At 42.9% G+C, this 21,794-nt stretch overlaps 1 long non-coding RNA gene across 1 annotated transcript in view; it reads right to left on the bottom strand.

Moving 5' to 3' along the window:
* Positions 1 to 21,456, bottom strand: part of LOC141063398 (uncharacterized) — a 33,894-nt gene extending 12,438 nt beyond the window's left edge. Inside the window, exon 1 of the long non-coding RNA XR_012224874.1 lies at positions 21,306 to 21,456. This is a non-coding gene — a long non-coding RNA (uncharacterized lncRNA). The remainder of the gene's footprint in view (positions 1 to 21,305) is intronic.
* Positions 21,457 to 21,794: the final 338 nt, after the last annotated feature.

Raw genomic sequence — 21,794 nt, 5'->3', positions numbered from 1 at the left:
ATCTGCTAAATGTTTTATATGTATAGGATCTCTCCAAATGGTAGCTGTCAAGAGAAGAGAACCAAGACCACCCAATCTTATCTTCAGTCCAGTATGAAATCCAGCTGCATCCACAACAAAAATCAATGGATTTCCTTAAAGGGGATGTCATTAAAAAATGACCCCTTGTTTATTTCAAGTTTCTATGCTAAAGGTATCTCTTATTTTATTATCTTTTATATCATTATAATGATCACTTCCCGACTTATGATGTACAGTTATGTCATAGGCCGGGTCTCTGAATTTGATGCGGACTCGCAAGCCAAGCCCACATCTTTCTCGGCAGATGATCACTGAATTATTCGTCCATCATCCTCCCCTAACAGCTGTGACTGGAGCAGAACTGCACCCATGGCTGTTATCCTGTTAAATGTTGCTGTCATTATCGGGCCGCAACATTTAATGCACGCTGGCTGGAGGACACATCATTCGACGAGCCCATCCGCTCCTCCTAGACGTGATAGTTTGGCGTTGATGAGTTGCAATGACAGCTGAAGACCCTCCATGCTTGTCATTACGGTACCCCTGTGAAAGCCATCCTGTAGCTGGCGTTCATAGGAGACCATGATTTTTGCTATACATAGCAGTACTGTAGCACTGCTGTGTATAGTACAAGTGAAGGATGACCACAGATTCAAGTTCCTACAAATAACTTCATTTTTTTTAAACATTTTTTTTTTCTTCACTTCCTACTGTACTTTTTAAAGTTCAAATCACTCACCCACCCTTTTCGCCTCATTAAATATGAAGCAATTAAGAAAAATAAACATTTGGTATTGCTGCCTTTGTAAAAGTCTGGATGAATTTATTTTATATTTGGATGAATCAATCTGTAAACAGCTTAACAAGAAAACCATGAAATCCCAGAATTACATTTTTTTGGCAGCCGCAACATTGCAATAAAATTCAATAAGAGGCGATCAAGAAATTGTTATCATTTTGAGGTAGATACAATAAAAAAAATTGGCTTAGGCTAGTTTCACACTAGCGTTCTCGGGCGCAGCGCAGGGCCGCTGCTAAGCCCCGCCCCCACCCCCTTCGGTCAGTTCCTCCTCTGATCGCATGACGCTGCATGCGATCAATGTACCCTATATTTAGCGTTGGGTACGCTGACCGTGCACTGGTCGTACGCTGGTATGATTTTGCTGGCGCTGCGCCCAGCGCACAAAAACGCGCTGTGTTGCATTTCTGGGCGCTGGGCGCAGTGCCAGCAAAATCATACCAATGCACGGTCAGTGTACCCAACGCTAAATATACAGTACGCTGATCGCATGCAGCGTCATGCGATCAGAGGAGGAACTGAATGGAGGGTGCGCGGCCGGGGCAGGGCTTAGCGGCAGCCCTGCGCTGCGCCCGAGAACGCTAGTGTGAAACTAGCCTTAGAGCATAAAAAATAAGCCCTCACATAGCCCCAGTTCCTAAAAATCTAAAATGTTACGGATCTCGGAAAATAGTGACACCAATCAAAAAAAAAAATGTCTGATTTTTTTTTACCATTTAAATAAAAACTAAAATTATGCATGTTTGGTATGTGCATCATCGTATTGACCTAGTGTCACGGTGTGACTTGACCCCAATGGGTGGTCGGTCAACGGACGGCGCAACTCACACAACCGGATGGAAAAGGCGAACAGAAGGCCCTAGTGATAGGGGACTGAAGGGACAGGCTCAGGCTGAGCTCAGGTGGTGACCATACCTCATTCCCTAACACCCTATACAGGTCCTTCCCCCGGCCGCCATCAGGAACCTAATCCCTTTTGTCACCTGTCTCTGCCCTGACTAATAAACTGGCTGGCAAGGAGCACTAGCTTTGCCACTGCAGATTGTCACTTTCCCCTATGTGTACTAACACCAAAAGAGACTACAAGAAAAAACACCACATTTAGCTTATATGAACCGCTGCAAAGCTCCACACCGCAGATATCAACAGCAACAGGACTCCTAACACCAAACATGGCAGGCACCAGAGAGCTGCTTCTGCTAGGCTGGTCTATCAGGTGACCTTTTAAAGGATGTAGGGCGTGGTCACCACCCACTTCAACTGACCCAGCAGCACTGCAGTAACACCAGATTGCCAGTGGGGGAAAACTGACATTAACCCTTTCGTGCCAGAGTCTGTTTTTGCCTTTGTGACTGGGCCAATTTTTTCAATTCTGACCAGTGTCACTTTATGAGGTCATAACTCTAGAACGCTTCAACGGATCTTGGTGATTCTGACCGTTTTCTCGTGACATATTGTACTTCATGATAGTGGTAAAACTTCTTTGATATGACTTGCGTTTATTTGTTAAAAAAAAGGAAATTTGGCGAAAATTTTGCAATTTTCAAACTTTTAATTTTTATGCCCTTAAATCAGAGAGGCATATTGCACAAAATAGTTCATAAATAACATTTACCACATGTCTACTTTATATCTGCACAATTTTGGAAACAAAATTTTTTTGTGTTACGACGTTATAAGGGTTAAAAGTTGACCAGCGATTTCTTATTTTTACAACAAAATGTGCAAAACCATTTTTTAGGGACCACCTCACATTTGAAGTGAGTTTGGGGGGATCAATATGACATAAAATACCCAAAAGTGACACCATTCTAAAAACTGCACCCCTCAAGGTGTTCAAAACCACATTCAAGAAGTTTATTAACCCTTCAGGTGCTTCACATGAATGAATGGAATGTGGAAGGAAAAAGTAAACATTTAACTTTTTTTATTTTCACAAGTGCAAAAAGAGAAAATGAACTGCAAAATTTTTTGTGCAAATTCTCCGGAATACACCGATACCCCATATTTGGGGGTAAACCACTGTTTGGGCACACAGAAGACCTCGGAAAGGAAGAAGCGCTGTTTGACCTTTTCAATGCAAAATTGACTGGAATTGAGATCGGACGCCATGTCGCGTTTGGAGAGCCCCTGATGTGCCTAAACAGTGGAAACCCCCCACAAGTGACACCATTTTGGAATCTAGACCACTCATCTAGATGTGTGGTAAGCACTTTGAACCCCCAAGTGCTTCACAGAAGTTTATAACATAAAGCCATGAAAATAAAAAATATTTTTTCCACAAAAATGATCTTTTTGCCCCAAAATTTTTATTTTCCCAAGGTTAACAGAGGAAATTAGACCACAAAAGTTGTTGTGCAATTTGTCCTGGGTACGCCGATACCCCATATGTGGGGGTAAACCACTGTTTGGGCGCACAGCAGAGCTCGGAAAGGAAAGAGCGCCGTTTGACTTTTTCAATGCAGAATTGGCTGGAATTGAGATCTGACGCCATGTTGCGCTTGGAGAGCCCCTGATGTGCCTAAACAGTGGAAACTCCCCACAAGTGACACCATTTTGGAATCTAGACCACTCATCTAGATGTGTGGTAAGCACTTTGAACCCCCAAGTGTTTCACTAAAGTTTATAATGTAGAGCCATGAAAATAGAAAATCCTTTTTTTTCCACAAAAATGATCTTTTAGCCTCCAATTTTTTATTTTCACAAGGGTAACAGGAGAGATTGGACCCCAAAAGTTGTTGTCCAATTTGTCCTGAGTACGCTGATACCCCATATGTGGGAGAAAACTACTGTTTGGGCACACGGTGGAGCTTGGAATGGAAGTAATAACGTTCTGGAATGCAGACTTTGATGGATTGGTCTGTGGGCGTCATGTTGCATTTGCAGAGCCCCTGATCTGCCTAAACAGTGGAAACCCCAAATTCTAATTCCAACCCTAACCTCAACACTCCTCTAACCCTAACCCCAACCCTAACCATAACCACAAACCTAACACCAACACACCCCTAATCCCAACCATAACCCTAACCCCAACACACCCCTAACCCTAGCCCCAACTCTAACCCTAATTTTAGCCTCAATTATAACCCAATCTTTAGCCCCAACCCTAACCCTAGTCCCAATCCTAATCCTAACTTTAGCCTAACACTAGCCCTAACTTTAGCCTATAACCCGAACTTTAGCCTAACAGTAACCCTAACTTTAGCCTAACCCTAACAGTAATCCTACCCCTAACAGTAATCCTAACCCTAACCTGCGTACCTACTTTTTTATTTTGTGACAAGATTGCTGCCTGGCACAGCTGATGCCAGCAGCACTTGTCACACTGTTTCTTCTCTGATCTTGCACTGGCAGGAGATCAGAGGAGAAGCAGCGTTACTATGAGGCAGATCGCCTGGAAAGCTCTTTGCTACAACAGGCTTTCCCAGTGATCTCTCTCATTGGCTGCTGTGACGCTGACATCATCAGGACCTGAACCAATCAGGTTTTGATGAGGTCGGGGGTCACAGCATGCATTGTGCGCCGGGATCCCCGCGTTATAAGGTATGTTGGGGTCCCGGGGAGCACAAAACCGCCAACAATAGATAAACGTTGGCGCTGCATAAAACCCAGCAAGCGCCGACGTTTACCGTTGGCGGTCGGGAAACGGTTAACCCCCAATGGCCTGAAAGGAAAAAAAAGTTTTAACTTAGTGGAGCCATAACTGCAACAAATCCAAAACTGGATTGTGACACCTAGAGAATCATATATCCAGGTCCGTTTTATCATATCGTGAACATGGTAAATAAGAAAACCCCAAAACTATTTTGGAACTGCACTTTTTTTTATTTGTAATCTTGCCGCACTTGGAATTATTTTTCCCACCTTGCAGTACATCACATGATAACATGAATGGCGTCATTCAAAAGTACAATTTGTCTTGCAAAAGTTCTCATATGGCTATGTGAATCGAAAAATGAAAAAGTCATGGCTCTATGAAAAAGAGAAGGAAAAAATGGAAATTTTCACTGCTCGAAGGGGATAAAAGAAAAAAAAAGCTGTCCGTTTTCATACTGGCCACTATTCGGCACATGGACTTTAGCAGTGATAGACTGACTCAGACCATATTCCTTTGTATAGAAGCTTTATCTGAGGATGTTGTAATCTGCACAAAGGGTATTGTTACAGGAGTGGGAGAAGGTGAGCTTTGACATCACCCTCTGTGAATGATGGATTTTGTGTGATTTAGGCTGGGATCACACATGTGGGAAACTCGGATGAGTCTTGTACGTAAACACCCGGCACTCGGGAGCGTAGCGTGTGGCTGAATGTATTTCTATGCAGCCGCACACTCCGCTCCCGAGTGCGGGTATTAAGATGTGAGACTCGTCCGAGTTTCTCGCATGTGTGACCCCGGCCTTACTCTGTGTATAGAGGTGTTATCTTTTATTGTAATCCCGAGGTTAGACCAGTAATATTAGGCCCAGTACCCAGTGTGAAAATTATATTTTTTTTTTATCAACCTTTAGATAAAAACCTGATAGATCTTTTTTTTTTTCCCTTTAAGGGTGTGCAGTATAAGAGTCCCATGAGATTATACTTATTTATACTATTTAAGCGCAATTATTTAAAAGGCTTAATTTAAAATCATTAGCAGAACCTATGAATTCTGAACATCATTCTGGATTTCCAACCGATCCTGTAAAATTTATCCAGAATTGCTATAAAAGGAAACCCCATAAAAAAAACTAGAAACACCGTGTGACTAAATGTGACTGTGCCAATTAGTGAGATGAAAAAGGACACATCAGAAAAGCTTAACGTAAGATCCTTCAAGATCTCTATCGATGGCTGAAACCAATTATAGAGATTGAACCCCAAAGGAGTGCATAAAATGTTATGAATCGGTACAAAAAATTAGGAAGATGTGAGCAGTGCTTATGATAAACTGACAAAGCTACAGAAGTGTTAGAAGTAGAATGTAATAAAAATAAAAGCCATGAAAAGAGGTCATCGAACAAACTAAGACGTAAAATTGTGCTGATCCTTGTATTTGCGATGTTCAAACCTTCCATGTCATGAAAAGAGCTGGACAGCAGTGACGGTGACTAGTGGAGCAGGATGCATAAGTGAAAAAGCCCACCTCAAATAGAGTAAAACTGTGCCTGCTCTCAAAAAAGGATCCATGGGGAATGGTAGTAAAGAGGTTCATGAAAACATTTCTCAGAGGATTTAGTCCCACTGCATGTGACATGTATACTGCTACACAGAGCACAGTCTGTAGCATCTTGTGCCTTAAAGGGAATCTGTAATCAGTTTTTTTGCCAACTAATCTGGGAGCAGCATAATGTAGAGAAAAAGACTCTGATTCAAGCATCACTTACTGGGCTTTAGTGTAGTGATAATCTCCTACTGATAGAAATATTATTTGATCAAAACTAGAGGACCAGTAAACTTGCTGCCAGGTAGTCAAGCATAATCATAAGCTTTGTGTAACTCCAACCTACTACTGACTGGCAAATCAAAGAGACTGATAATATGAATGGTAACAAAAGAGCTCAGAAAAACTTCTTAAACAGATTAAAGGTGATCTTCAAGCTCAAGGAACATCAGTGTCAGATCGCACCATCCATCGTTGTATGTAAGTGGAATTCATATGAGATGACCAAGGAGGACACCATTGTTGAAAAAGAAATCTTAAAAAAGCCAGACTGGAATTTGCCAAACTACATATTGACAAGCCACAAAGCTTCTGGGAGAATGTCCTATGGACAGATGCGACAAAAATGGAACTTTTTGGCAAGGCACATCAGCTCTATGTTCACAGATGGAAAAATGAAGCATATCAAGAAAAAAAGAACACTGTCCCTACTGTGAAACATGGAGGAGGCTCTGTTATGTTCTGGGGCTGCTTTTTTGCATTTAGCACAGGGTGTCTAGAATCCCTTGATAGTCTTAAGATTTCATTATAAACTGCAGAGATTCTAGAGGGAAATGTGCTGCCCAGTGTCAGAAAGCTTGGTCTCAGTCGCAGGTCATGGGTCATGCAACAGGATGCAAAAAATGACCCAAAACACACCTCTAAAACACCCAAGAATGGCTAAGAGAAAAACATTGGACTATTCTGAAGTGGCCATCTATGAGCCTTGACCTAAATCCTATTGAGCATCTTTGGAAAGAGCTGAAACGTGCCGTCTGGAAAAGGCAACCTTCAAACACGAGACAACTGAAGTAGTTTGCTCTTGAGGAGTGGGCCAAGTTACCTGTTGAGAGCTGCAGAAGTCTCATTGACACTTACAGGAATCGTTTGATTGCAGTGATTGCCTCAAAATATTTTGTTGCACAACCTTAAGTTAACCCCTTAACGACCGCCGATACGCCTTTTAATGGCGGTAGTTAAGGGTACTTAAACCATGGCACCATGAATTCACGGCGCTGTGGGAAAAGTGTATAGCTCCCCCCAGAGTCCAATATTCTCCGGGGTCTCGGCTGCTGGGGGTAGCCAAGACCCCAGAGAACATGATTTAGGTCAGTTCTTACCGACCCCACTTTTGCAATCGCCGTTATTAACCGTATAATGGCAACTGAAAAAAAAAAGTCCGATGTGCCATTTAATTTCTCTTTCCTCTGATGTGATCGCATATCAGAGGAGAGAGAAATAGAGTCCCTGATCTCCCCCCCGGTACCTCCCGATGGTCCACGGCCCGCGTGCTTCCCCTCCATGGGCGCTGCCATCTTCTTCCGGGAAGAAAATGGGCGCATGCGGAGTGCGCCCGCCGAGATCGGCCGGCACCCGGCAAGGTTTCATTCATTCATTCAAGGTACATTTTGATCACTGTGATAAACCCTATCACAGTGATCAAAATAAAAAATATAGTAAATAAACCCCCCTTTTATCACCCCCTTAGGGAAAAATAATATATTTTATTTATTCATTTATTTTCATCTTTCCATTATGGTTAGAGTTAGGCTAAATTTAGGGTTAGGGTTGGAATTAGGGTTACAGTTGGAATTAGGGTTGGAATTGGGGATAGGGGTGTGTTGGGGTTAGGTTTGTGATCAAAGTTATGGTTGGGATTAGGGCTAGGGTAGAGTTAGAATTGAGGGGTTTCCACTATTGAGGCACATCAGGGGGTCTCCAAATGCGACATGGCACCACCATTGGTTCCAGCCAATTTTGCGTTCAAAAAGTCAAACGGTGCTCCCTCCCTTCCTTACGTGTGCCCAAACAGTGGCTTACCCCAACCCATGAGGCATCAGTGTACTCAGGACAAATAGCACACCAACTTCTTTGGGGGTCTAATTTCTCCTGTTACCCTTGGGAAAATAAAAAAAATGGGGGTTAAAAAATCTTTTTTGTGGGAAAAAAATGATTTTTTATTTTCGCGGCTCTGCATTATAAACTTCTGTGAAGCACATAGGGGTTCAAAGTGCTCACCACACATTTAGATAAGCTCCTTGGGGGTGTCTAGTTTCCAAAATGGGGTCACTTTTGGGGGGTTTCTACTGGTTAGGCACATCAGGGGCTCTGCAAACTCAAAATGATGCCCGCAGACCATTCCATCAAAGTCTGCATTACAAAATGGTGCTCCTTCCCTTCCGAGCTCTGCCATGCACCCAAACAGTGTTTCCCCCACATATGGGGTATCGGCATTCTCAGGACAAACTGCACAACAACTTTTATGGTCCAATTTGTCCTGTTACTCTTGTGAAAATAAAAAATAACTGGCTAAAAAATCAATGCTTTTTATTTTCACGGCTCTGCGTTATAAACTTCTGTGAAGCACTTGGGGGTTCAAAGTGCTCACCACAGATCTACATAAGCTCCTTAAGGGGTCTAGTTTCCGAAATGGTTTTTCACTGGGTTTTCACTGTTTAGGCACATCAGGAGCTCTCCAAACACGACATGGCGTCCGATCACCTTCAATTTTTCTATTCCAGCCACACTCCAATGGCACAAACATCAGTTTCATACAGTAATATTGACAGAAAAATGTAAAGAAAGTAACACTTTCAGTCAACTACCTATAAGTACAGGTATGCCTGTCTGGGACCCCTACTTACACAGGCAACCCACCAGAGGAAGACCGCACTTGAAGTCTTCACATTTCAAAAAAATAATTGTGGAAATTACACCACTTAAGTGGTGTCTGACAATCATGTTCGGAATTGTGGAGACTCCTAGTTGGGTCTCCATCTGGCGAGTTGCCTGTGGTGATAGGTGTGCCAGGCCTGTTATAATATTTCTACTCTGTGGAAATTGTCAGACACCACTAAAGTGGCATCGGAGTAGAAACTGTATAATTGGCCTCTGACACACCTTCCACCACAGGCAACCCACAAAATAGAGACCCAACTTGGAGCCTCCACCTTTCAAAGTATAATTGTCAGACACTTCTAAAGTGGCATCAATTTCCACAGAGTAGAAAAAGTATACTAGGCCTGTGACACCACTTCCACCACAGGCAACCCACCAGATGCAGACCCAACGTGGAGTCTCAACATTTCAAAAACTTGGTTGTAACATCAGCAGCAGTAGCAACAGTAGGCACAGAAAACACCATAAAGATGACACAGACTGCATTAATGCGAGATAAGTGCATAACACTAAAAACGACACCATCGCCTAGTCTGCCCGGTCTGCGACTGGGATGAAAAAGTAATTGGAGACCCATGACTTGTTGATTTTGATGAAAGTTAGCAGTTCTATACTTTCAGGGGACAGCCAGATGCTCTTATCCGTCAAGACACCATCAGTAGTGAAAGGGTCCAACCCCCCCGCTGACATTGATGGTGAGCTCCAGATACTTCTGCACCATCCTCTTCAGTCAATCACAACGTGTTAGACTCTAACTCTTTTCTGCTGGTGCACGGGATGGTCTAAAAAAATGTGTGAAACAACTCACAGAAATTGCTTATGCCATTTACACTGCTGCTGCTAATGTTTTTGCAATTACTCCTTGACGTTCCTGGGATTGGAGGTCTAGAACTGGGATGCACACTGTGCCTCACTGCTGTCTTGGAGAAAATCACTCCTAAGATTGTCTAGTAGTATATTTTGATACTCCAGCATGTGTGCATCCCTTTCCAGAGTACGAAGCATCTGGATGAATTTACTCTTCTACTGTGGATCTAACAGAGTGGCAACCCATGTTGAAGATAGTGCAGCAAAAAGGCACTCGTGTTGGGTGCTTCCATGAGAGGTTCAAGTCCATAGTCTGTTGGTGGCAGGGTAACACTCAAGGCTGCTTCCTCTGTCCTTTCCAGCCAAACGTGGACAACAGAGAGGGGATTATTATCCTCTTCAGCTCCTAACTGTTACTTGTTATGATTGGGTCACCGAGGAGGAAAGCAAGACCAAGCTAAGCCACAGAAAACCAGAGAGGTTGGTAACTAAGCGGATTGCAGACCCCTGATTATATCCACACAACTAGCAGTAGCCAAGGAGCGTATCTATGATGATCCTAGATGCCTCAACACAGCCAGAGAACTAAATAAGCCTAAAGCAAGAAAGGGGAAATCTAAACTGCCCCAGAGCAGACCCCAAAGGAATAGATAGCCCCCAAACATATATTGTCAGTGAGACAAGATGAAAACACAAATGCAGGTAGAAAATAGACTGAGCAAAGGATGGGGCCCACACTAACTAGACAGGACAGGACAGGAAAGACTCTGTCTGCAATCACGAAAAAACCCTGCAAAGAATGCCCAACACGTCTGATAGAAAAATACTGAAGTCACTAGACTTCGCCCACTATATCAGCACTCTGGTATATTCTGAAAGCAGAGCAAAAAGAGGCCAATCTAATAAGGGACAAAAACAAACTGGCACAAGCAGTAACATAAGGATGGAAATTCAGCACAGCCCCAGCCAGAGCTGGCTGAACACACAAAACTGAAATAGACAAAACCAGATCAAATGTGAACAATAGCAAAAGAACACTTCGCTGAGCATGCAGGGACTGAGCTGGAAACTAAGACCTCAAGAGGCAGGAAAAAATCACCAGCAGGGATAGAGGGAGTCAGCTGTCTTAAATCCAGTCAGAAACTCCAGATCTCCAGTCATCCTCCTCATTATCAGGTGGCAGGCCTCTGTTAGGCTAGTTTCATATTTGCATTTAAGGCCGCAGCGGCGGCCTGCGCACGGCCGCCGCTAAGCCCCGCCCCCTTCCATGCCTCCACCAGTAGCTCCGCCTACGGACGCAAGACGCTGCATGCATCCTGCGTCCCCTATCTTTAGCACTGGGGATGCAGGCCGTGCGCAGGTATGCGTTTGGCGGCGCATGCGTCCTCTTGACGCTGCGCCGAGCGCACCAAATTGCAACCTGTTGTGTTTGGCGCTGGTCGGCGCAGCATCAAAAGGAAGCATGCGCCGCCAAATGCATGCCTGTGCACGGCCTGCGTCCCCAGTGCTAAAGATAGGGGACGCAGGATGCATGCAGCGTCATGCATCCGTAGGCGGAGCTACTTGTGGAGGCACGGCAGGGGGCGGGGCTTAGCGGCGGCCGTGCGCAGGTGTGAAACTAGCCTTAATTAGATTAGCTCCATTAACTCCAGTAACCACCAGAGAGAGCCCGGAAAGAGAACTCGCGACCCCTCTGTCAATATAACCAGCTCCACTACCTTCACTAGTAGCCAGAGGTAGGCCAGAAAGCGAATTTACAACAGTTACTCATCCATCACCTCATCCTCCTCCATTTGTTCCTCAGATCCTTCACCTTTACTAACAGTTTGATACCATGAGCCCCCATCGATCGATGTAAGCCATCCTCCCATGGAACCCGCCTGTGCGACGACAGTCCGGAAGTTTGAGATATTGTTATCCTTTCCGCATTATCCTCTACTTCCACCTCTTCCTCTGGGACCACCACCTCCCCATGTTGACTATTCAAATTGTGCTCCGGCATGTAGATGACCAAAAAAAGTGATGCTGATTATGGCATAGACAGTGCTAACCATCTTCATAGCTACGTAGAAGGGTGCAAAGGTGCTTCATCTGTGCCCACTCCACTAGCGTGATACCATGTCTGCACTACGTTGGCCCAGGCTATGCAAAAGGATATACTGCACCAGGGCTTGTCGCTGCTGCCGTAGTTGCTGCAACATGTGCAGAGTGGATTTCCACTATGACGGAACATCGCAAATCAAACAGTTAACACCGCAGTAGGCCGAAAGACCTCAGTAGTGATGCAAGTCGATGACCTGTGGGGTGCGAGCATCGGAAGTCAGCACACAGTGACTGTGTTTTCTGCAGCAGAGCATCTAGGCCGGGATAGTGGCAGTGAAACTGCTGTACCACCAGGTTGAGAACATGAGCCATGCAAGGTGTGTGAGGTTGCCCCAGCATAGGGCCGCCATCAGGTTTGCACTGTTATCGCACACAGCCTTCCCTGGCTCCAGGTTCAAACAAGGGTGCTCTGAGGATTGTACTGGGTGTGATGTTAAGGTGGAGAAAGAGGAGGAGAGGCCACTTGATGCAGTGCTTGCCATCCAGTGTGCGTCTGCCAAAAAAAGGGAGTCGAGTAGAGGATCCAGTAACATGTTGTTATTGGTCTTTGGATAGGATGAGAATTTGCTTGTTCTTTGGAGCTTACATTAACATTATTCCCCCTTCTACCGTGACCTCACTATTTCCCACTCATGTTATAAGTAGTGTTGAGCATTCCGATACCGCAAGTATCGGGTATCGGCCGATACTTGCTGTATCGGAATTCCGATACAGACTTCCGATATTTTTTCAATATCGGAAGTCGGCATCGGAATCGGAAGTTCAAAGTTGATTGACAGCCTGACGTCATCATGATGCGCGGTGTGTGCGCATCATGATGCGCCGTCATTTCGGGCCTTCCGGGGGTCTCTGCCGGCCTGCCGGGGGGCTGTGTGGACTGCCCGGGGTCTGTACCGGCCTGCCGGGGGGCTGTGCCGGCCTGCCGGGGGGCTGTGTGGACTGCCCGGGGTCTGTACCGGCCTGCCGGGGGGCTGTGCCGGCCTGCCGGTGGTCTGTGCACCCTGTGGGGGTCTGTACCGGCCTGCCGGGGGGCTGTGCCGGCCTGCCGGGGGGCTGTGCTGATGTCCGGGTGTCTGTGCAAGCATCGTCCGATGGGACTACAAGTCCCATCTGGCGATGCCTGCTACCATGACAGTGATTGACACATTAGCCAATGATGGGACAGTAGTAGTCCCATCATCCGGCTAATGTGTTAAATGTTAAAAAAAAAAAAATACTACATACATACTACATACATACTACATGCATGCTACATACATACTACATGCTACATACATACTACATATATACTACATGCATGCTACATACATACTGCATGCTACATACATACTACATACCACATATATACTACATACATACTACATGCATGCTACATACATACTACATACATACTACATGCATGCTACATACATAACATATATACTACATGCATGCTACATACATACTACATGCTACATACATACTACATACATACTACATATATACTACATGCTACATACATACTACATACATACTACATACATACTACATATATACTACATGCTACATACATACTACATATATACTACATACATACTACATACATACTACATGCATGCTACATACATACTACATGCATGCTACATACATACTACATACATACTACATATATACTACATGCATGCTACATACATACTGCATGCTACATACATACTACATACATACCACATATATACTACATACATACTACATGCATACTACATACATACTACATGCATGCTACATACATAACACATATATACTACATGTATGCTACATACATACTACATGCTACATACATACTACATACATACTACATACATACTACATGCATGCTACATACATACTACATGCTACATACATACTACATATATACTACATGCATGCTACATACATACTACATGCTACATACATACTACATGCATGCTACATACATACTACATACATACTACATGCATGCTACATACATACTACATGCTACATACATACTACATATATACTACATGCATGCTACATACATACTACATGCTACATATATACTACATGCTACATACATACTACATGCATGCTACATACATACTACATACATACTACATGCATGCTACATACATACTACATGCTACATACATACCACATACATACTACATATATACTACATGCATGCTACATACATACTGCATGCTACATGCATGCTACATACATACTACATACATACTACATGCTACATACATACCACATATATACTACATACATACTACATACAATACATTCATACAATACATACATAGACATACAGTACATATAACATAGAGTAACATACTTACCAATACTTGTCACATTGTTCCCCGAAGCCATTGTATTTTAAAGGAATAAATATTAACATAACAAACCACAAAAATACTCACCCACGATCCGAAGCAGTCCACGAGTGTGTCCCACGACGATCTTGGGTAGAGAACTGCAGCATCAGCTGATGCCGCCGTTCTCTACGGGCTGCAGGAATCCAATGACGGAAGGTAGGTATCCTTCCGCACTGTATTCCTCCGCCACTTAAAAAAAAAAAAAAGTCCCTAGTCTCACTTTATGCCATTGCTGTGTGGGAATTTCCCACGCAGCAATGGCATAAAGTGAGACTAGGGACTTTTTTTTTTTTAAGTGGCGGAGGAATACAGTGCGGAAGGATACCTACCTTCCGTCATTGGATTCCTGCAGCCCGTAGAGAACGGCGGCATCAGCTGATGCTGCAGTTCTCTACCCAAGATCGTCGTGGGACACACTCGTGGACTGCTTCGGATCGTGGGTGAGTATTTTTGTGGTTTGTTATGTTAATATTTATTCCTTTAAAAGACAATGGCTTCGGGGAACAATGTGACAAGTATTGGTAAGTATGTTACTCTATGTTATATGTACTGTATGCCTATGTATGTATTGTATGAATGTATTGTATGTAGTATGTATGTAGTATATATGTGGTATGTATGTAGCATGTAGTATGTATGTAGTATGTATGTAGCATGTATGTAGCATGCATGTAGTATATATGTAGTATATATGTAGTATGTATGTGGTATGTATGTAGTATGCATGTAGCATGCATGTAGTATGTATGTAGTATGTATGTAGCATGCATGTAGTATGTATGTAGCATGTAGTATATATGTAGCATGTAGTATATATGTAGTATGTATGTAGCATGTAGTATGTATGTAGCATGTAGTATGTATGTAGCATGCATGTAGTATGTATGTAGTATGCATGTAGTATGTATGTAGCATGTAGTATATATGTAGCATGTAGTATGTATGTAGCATGCATGTAGTATATATGTAGTATGTATGTAGCATGCAGTATGTATGTAGCATGCAGTATGTATGTAGCATGCATGCAGTATGTATGTAGCATGCATGTAGTATATATGTAGCATATATGTAGTATGTATGTAGCATGTAGTATATATGTAGTATGCATGTTGCATGCATGTAGTATATATGTAGTATGCATGTAGCATGCATGTAGTATATATGTAGTATGTATGTAGTATGTATGTAGCATGTATGTAGTATGCATGTAGTATGTATGTAGCATGTAGTATATATGTAGCATGTAGTATGTATGTAGCATGCATGTAGTATATATGTAGTATGTATGTAGCATGCAGTATGTATGTAGCATGCATGTAGTATATATGTAGCATGTAGTATATATGTAGCATGTAGTATATATGTAGTATGCATGTTGCATGCATGTAGTATATATGTAGTATGCATGTTGCATGCATGTAGTATATATGTAGTATGCATGTTGCATGCATGTAGTATATATGTAGTATGTATGTTGCATGTAGTATATATGTAGTATGAATGTAGCATGTATGTAGTATGAATGTAGCATGTATGTAGCATGTAATTTTATTTTTTTTTTTTTACATTCAACACATTAGCCGGATGATGGGACTACTACTGTCCCATCATTGGCTAATGTGTCAATCACTGTCATGGTAGCAGGCATCGCCCGATGGGACTTGTAGTCCCATCGGACGATGCCTGCACAGCCCCCCGAAGCCTGCACAGCCCCCCGGCAGGCCGGCACAGCCCCCCGGCAGGCCGGCACAGCCCACCGGAGCCTGCACAGACCACCGGCAGGCCGGCACAGCCCCCCGGCAGGCCGGCACAGCCCCCCGGCAGGCCGGCACAGCCCACCGGAGCCTGCACAGCCCCCCCGGCAGGCCGGCACAGCCCCCCGGCAGGCCGGCACAGACCACCGGAGCCTGCACAGACCCCCTGGCAGGCCACAGCCCCCCGAAAGGCCCGTACAGACCCCAGAGAGGCTGTACAAGGCAAAAACAGGGTTTTCTTATTCCGATACCGGAAGTCCCATAGACTTGAATGGGACTTCCGGTATCGGAATCGGCGATACCGATACTTTTTTTTAAGATCGGCCGATCCATTCCGATCCGATACTTTGAAGTATCGGACGGTATCGCTCAACTCTAGTTATAAGTTTCCTTCCTCTCTTGTAACTTGCTGTTTCACAACCTTAGGCCCTCATCTATCAGTCACCTGTCACTAAATGAGCAATCACTATTTATCTTCTTGGTATAACAGTGTATTTCAGGCACACTAATGATTTTAAGGTGGAAATCTGTCCTTCTGATTTCACACTGAAACACCGTATTCTCATCAACGATTTGGAGTAGCGAATGGGGCCTATGGAGACTGCCACACATTTTTTGCACAATCTAGTTCGATGCTGGAAGACTGACTTCACACAGGACAGGATACTATCTAGCAAACTGACAAGTTCACTTGCAGCACTTCAGGAGCAACTTCTCAGCACTGTGACACTGAGAAAATTGCACAAGCAAGATAAGATGTCCGCTTTTTATATGGCCAGGGACATGTGATTTCGGAAGCCAATCACAGAAGACCTTGTGTTTGACATTGTGCATAGTTTCTGCGCCCTGATTGGCTGCTGAAATCAACACACATAAAGTTAAGTGAAAAAAAGAGCGCGCCGCTCCTCTCCACACCCTTTCCCTTCATCAAACTTGTCACCCCCTCTTCTCCGCTCATCACACAGCAGCACTATATTAGCTAAGGTAATGACAAAAGCATTAGTGGAAATGCGATGATTTACCACACTGTGACTGAATTTTTGAGTAAAAATTGTCGAGAAACCGAACACAAATCCGAATCTGCTACGTTCGTGACAAATTTAAAATTGCACTAGAGATGAGTGAACTTGTTTGGAAAACGTTTTCCAGAGTGCACACAGCAGCTTAAAGGACAGTACTGCTGCAGGTGGAGGGTGCAGAGTGTACATAGTGGCTTTTAGCACAGAAATAGCACATATAGGGGATACAGAGAACACACATCTTTGTGTTTGCAGAGTGCACAGTCAGAATCTGTCTCACACTCCAGATGCGTCTTATCCCTACACTAACGAGAGCATAACGGCGGCGGAACTCGTAATCCGGCCTTTATACAGGATCACATGTTGCACCGGCCACACCTATACTTGGCATGGCTGTGATGGCTGCGGAAGTGCCCACAGTCTAAAATGTTGTTGGCTGCGCTGCAACCTTTCAACGAACTTTATTAAATTGGCAAACCCAAACAGGAAACCGGAAGTCCAGTAAAATGCCGATGTTCGATAACGGACACTTGTTGTCCGGTACGAACCCTGAACTTTACGGTTCCGGTAGACTCATCTTTAACAGTGAAGTACAGATTTATTTATCCATATGTGAAAATTGGTGATGAAACTCGGATCAAAAAGTCAGACCATTTTTTCCTTGCCTGAAAAATTATGGACATCTGAATAAGGTCTTCTACAAATGCTGTTCAATGGTGGACTAATAATTGGTTTATTGATACTCTGTATATAGTTTTACAGTACTAAACTTTCCAGCACAACATAACGGTGTCCTTTCAAATTGTTTAGGTTATGGATACTGGATTGAACCATCCACTCTAAGAAAAGAAGCTATTCTCGATAATACCTACAGTAAATCAGCAGACAAAATACATGGTGCTTGCATCTTGTCTACTTCAGTTTTCTGAAAGAAATACTTTTGTATATTTAAAAGTTTAAGAAAGGATCAACATTTCTCTTGTTTTTTTCCCATAACAACATCCATTTTCTGTAGTCCTCCCTTTCAGTGCTACAGGGTTTTTTATACACATTAATTACTGTTCTTGCCAATTTACACATATTTATAGCTAATTGCCGCGTTCACTCAGATATATGCAGAGTTGATTGAGAACCTCCTAAATGCAGATTTCTGCCACATCAAATTCCACCTGACCCCTTAAATCTTGGCAAAAATACAGATTTTTTTTTTAGATAATAATCACAGATAGTGAGAGCTTCTGAGCTGCAATCAAAGAGAAACAAACTTTGATGCCTTCAAATAAAAGCCAATGTGTGTTAGTAATTTACAACTCAAATCAGTCGGCCAAAAAAAAAAAAAAAATTGTAATGAGATTAGAACACCTGTAAACAATTCAGAAGAAAGGCTCTAAATCCTGAGCCAATGAAAGAAAAGAGTTAATCCTTGATATGTCAAGACCAAAGTGAAGTGTCTATAGAGATTGGAGTGTTTTCTGTGTATGACAAGCAAATCTAAGCATAAAAACACTTACAAGTCAAATAATGTTTTTGTGTGAAATCTGAAATAGAAATTATTCTGCACACTAGAAATAAATAGAACTTTACTTATGTGTGTATACGAATAATGAAAATAAATGAAACAACCATCCTTTGGGTTGGAGAAACGCTAGAATTCCTTGTCAAAATCTGCTAGAACTTGTTTTTATGGTTTTATGGCTTTTGGATGCTTTTGGATGCCTTCCTCTGCCTTCTAAAGCCCACCCAATTCTTGTACAGAACACATCCATTCCTGTATCTCTGATAAAGTTCTGGACAATTCTAAATTTTGTAGGGTATTTAAAGACAGGATCGCATTAAGCTGAATCAGTGCATTCGCTTTAAAACATAGGGGCGATTCATCAGAACTGTATCTCACTCATAGATTGGAGTATAAAACTTCATAATTTAATGGATTTCTTTTTAAGTATTATTAAGGATCTGATGGGCAGTGCTTGGCTTTGCCCACTCCTACTAAATTCCACCCACTTCAATATGTAACCAAAGCTGGTGTGGAAATGCAAAAAGCTCAATTGTGAAAAAAAGTTGGGAATAGGGATGAGCGAGCACTAAAATGCTTGGGTGCTCATTGCTCAAACAGAGCCATACGTAATACTCAAATGCTCGTTTCGAGTAACGAGTATAATGGGAGTCTATGGGAAAGCCAAGCTTTTTTTCCGGCAAACCCTTCAAAAAGGTCTGGGGGGCTGTGAAAATGTTCAAATGGATGGGAAAAGTGCTGAATGGAAAGAGAACAGCATGGGGAAGACCCCTGGAAGCTTCTCTAACTTCTAGACCTCTTCTGAGAACAATGGTGTCACACTTTTACTCCACTTTAATGAGTAAAAGTAAACATTCCAAACCGACGAGAAATGGCATTTTACAGGGAATAAAATGTTAGGAAACATTTTTTCCTGTATAATGACTTGTATATAAGGCATAATTTAAAAAGGATTTAAAAAAAAATAGATCTATTTTTTAATTTAAAAAAAATCTAAAATTTGAACATTTCACTTGAATTTATGAAGAAAGCAAGAACTGCCAAAAATTAGGTTAAACTGTCTGGATGAGTCATTTAATCCATAACAACATTTTGAACGAAAATATTTTGAAAGTGTAGTTGATGTACTTATACAGTCATAAAGGCTTTGCAGAAACTGCAAATCCAGAAAGAAAATATGATGAGGGTCATCCAAAGACCCCTGAAAGGCAACAACTCGTGGGCCTAATTGTAGTATTCAATATTTTAAACACTTTGTGCTGGTGTTGTGGAAAAGTGTGGGCAATCCAGGCTTTGTTCATTTTTATGAGAGTGAGCCTGTCTGCATTCCCTGTTGAAAAGCAAAAGCGCCTGTCTGTTATGACCCCCCGGCGGCACTAAAAACCCACTCAGACAAAATGCTAGTGGCAGGGCAGCACAATACCTCCAAGGCATAGAAGTACAGTTCATGCTAGGTGTCCAGCCTTGAGACCCATTAGATGAAAGTCGCAGCGGAGTTATGGAATGTGAACATGCTTTTACATCATGCATGTCATTCAAGTCTACTCCAGTTCAGTTTTTTTTGTTTTTCTTCAGTATTTTTGTATTCAGTACAAATAGGGTGTGGCCTCCTTTCTACTGAACTTAGTTCACTTACAGTCCCCCTTAAGCTGGGTGTCCGTTTGGAACCCGGAGACTCTCTGCCACTATTCACACTAGGTAGGTTTTACCATTAGTGTAGTTACTGTCTCAAATGGGTACATCTTGCCGTGGTGGGACAGCTTTATACTTTTTGATCAAAACAGTGTTTACCAAGTACCCTATGTTAATTATTTAATACACTTGCTTTTTTACTTATTTATTTTCATTAGGGTACATACACATATTGCTTTTTCCTTTGGTTTTGCTTGCTTTTATGGCCAGTGTGAACATGCTTTTACATCATGCATGTCATTCAAGTCTACTCCAGTTCAGTTTTTTTGTTTTTCTTTAAACGCTTTAGCTGTATAGTAATGTATCAGCATTTTTATTTTTGTGATAATTTTTAAAGCAAAATAAAATTTACTGCTTTAACTTTTTTTTATTATTTTTTGACTCATCCACGGGGGGGCTGCCATTTTCTTTCATATGTGCATCAGAGAACGACACCTAAACACCACAAATACTAAACCCCCAGGCTCTGCCACACAAATCCCACCAGCCCACAAACTATAACACTCATCAGCCCCAATCAGTGAATTTTTGCTATACTTTGTCGTCCCCTCATCACTCTCTTAGGAGTTACTTGAAGAGCCACATGTGAATGGCGCCACAGTGCGTATGATTGACCACAGCTCCATTTACATGGTGCTCTTCAAAGCTACGTTTCCCAGGATCTTGGAAGTCCCAGCGGTCAGATCCCCAACAAACAAAGTCATCCCCTATCCCCACGTAATGCTCCATACAGTATTATGGGCCCCATATATTACTGTTTTCATTATTATTGGCCCCTTATAATGCTCCATACAGTATATTGGGCCCCATATAATACTTCATACAGCATAATGGGCCCCATATATCACTTCATACAGCATAGTGGGCACCATATATTACTTCATACAGCATAATGGGCCCCATATAATTCTTCTCACCATACTCCGCTGCTCAGTGTATTCTGATCCTCCGCACTGCTTGGCACAGGGACATCATTAACTTTACATATATAATTGTCCACTTGGACTGATAATAATAGTGATTTGTTTGTACCCTGTTGTCTGGGGCTGGCCCACTTTATGGGGGTGCTCAGGGCATATGTGTCACGTCCGCCATGTCTGTTTTGCCTCATGAACCCCTGGAGCGGGGTGCACACTCACCTCATGTCTGCTGAGCTGCAAGATGCCTGCGTTTCTGCTTTGCCTTCTGTGATCTTCTCGTCATGTCTAGAATCCCTGATCATGTGACGTTTCCTAGGATCCTGCACTGTCTGGTTCTGCAATCATCTCGTCATGTCTGAGACCTTGATCATGTGATGTTTCCTAAGGTCCTGCACGGTCTGGTTCTGCAATCATCTCGTCATGTCTGAAACTCTGATCATGTGACCTTTCCTAGGATCCTGCACTGTCTGGTTCTGCAATCATCTCGTCATGTCTAGAATCCCTGATTGTGTCCTTCCTAGGATCCTGCACTGTCTGGTTCGGTGATCATCTCGTCATGTCTGAAACCCTGTTCATGTGACTGCGCTCTGTGATCCTGGAGCATCTGAACTAGGAAGTTCTCCCCTGGTCCTGACCCGGAAGAGGAGGTGCTGTGCCCTATATCAGACCACCCCTTCCTTTGCTCAGGGCCTGATTATTGTGTTGCTT

This window comes from Dendrobates tinctorius, unplaced genomic scaffold, assembly GCF_039654945.1.
Source record: "Dendrobates tinctorius isolate UK_male_01 unplaced genomic scaffold, ASM3965494v1 ptg000250l, whole genome shotgun sequence".
Classification (NCBI taxonomy): domain Eukaryota; kingdom Metazoa; phylum Chordata; class Amphibia; order Anura; family Dendrobatidae; genus Dendrobates; species Dendrobates tinctorius.
This window is presented reverse-complemented; position numbering and strand designations above follow the sequence as displayed.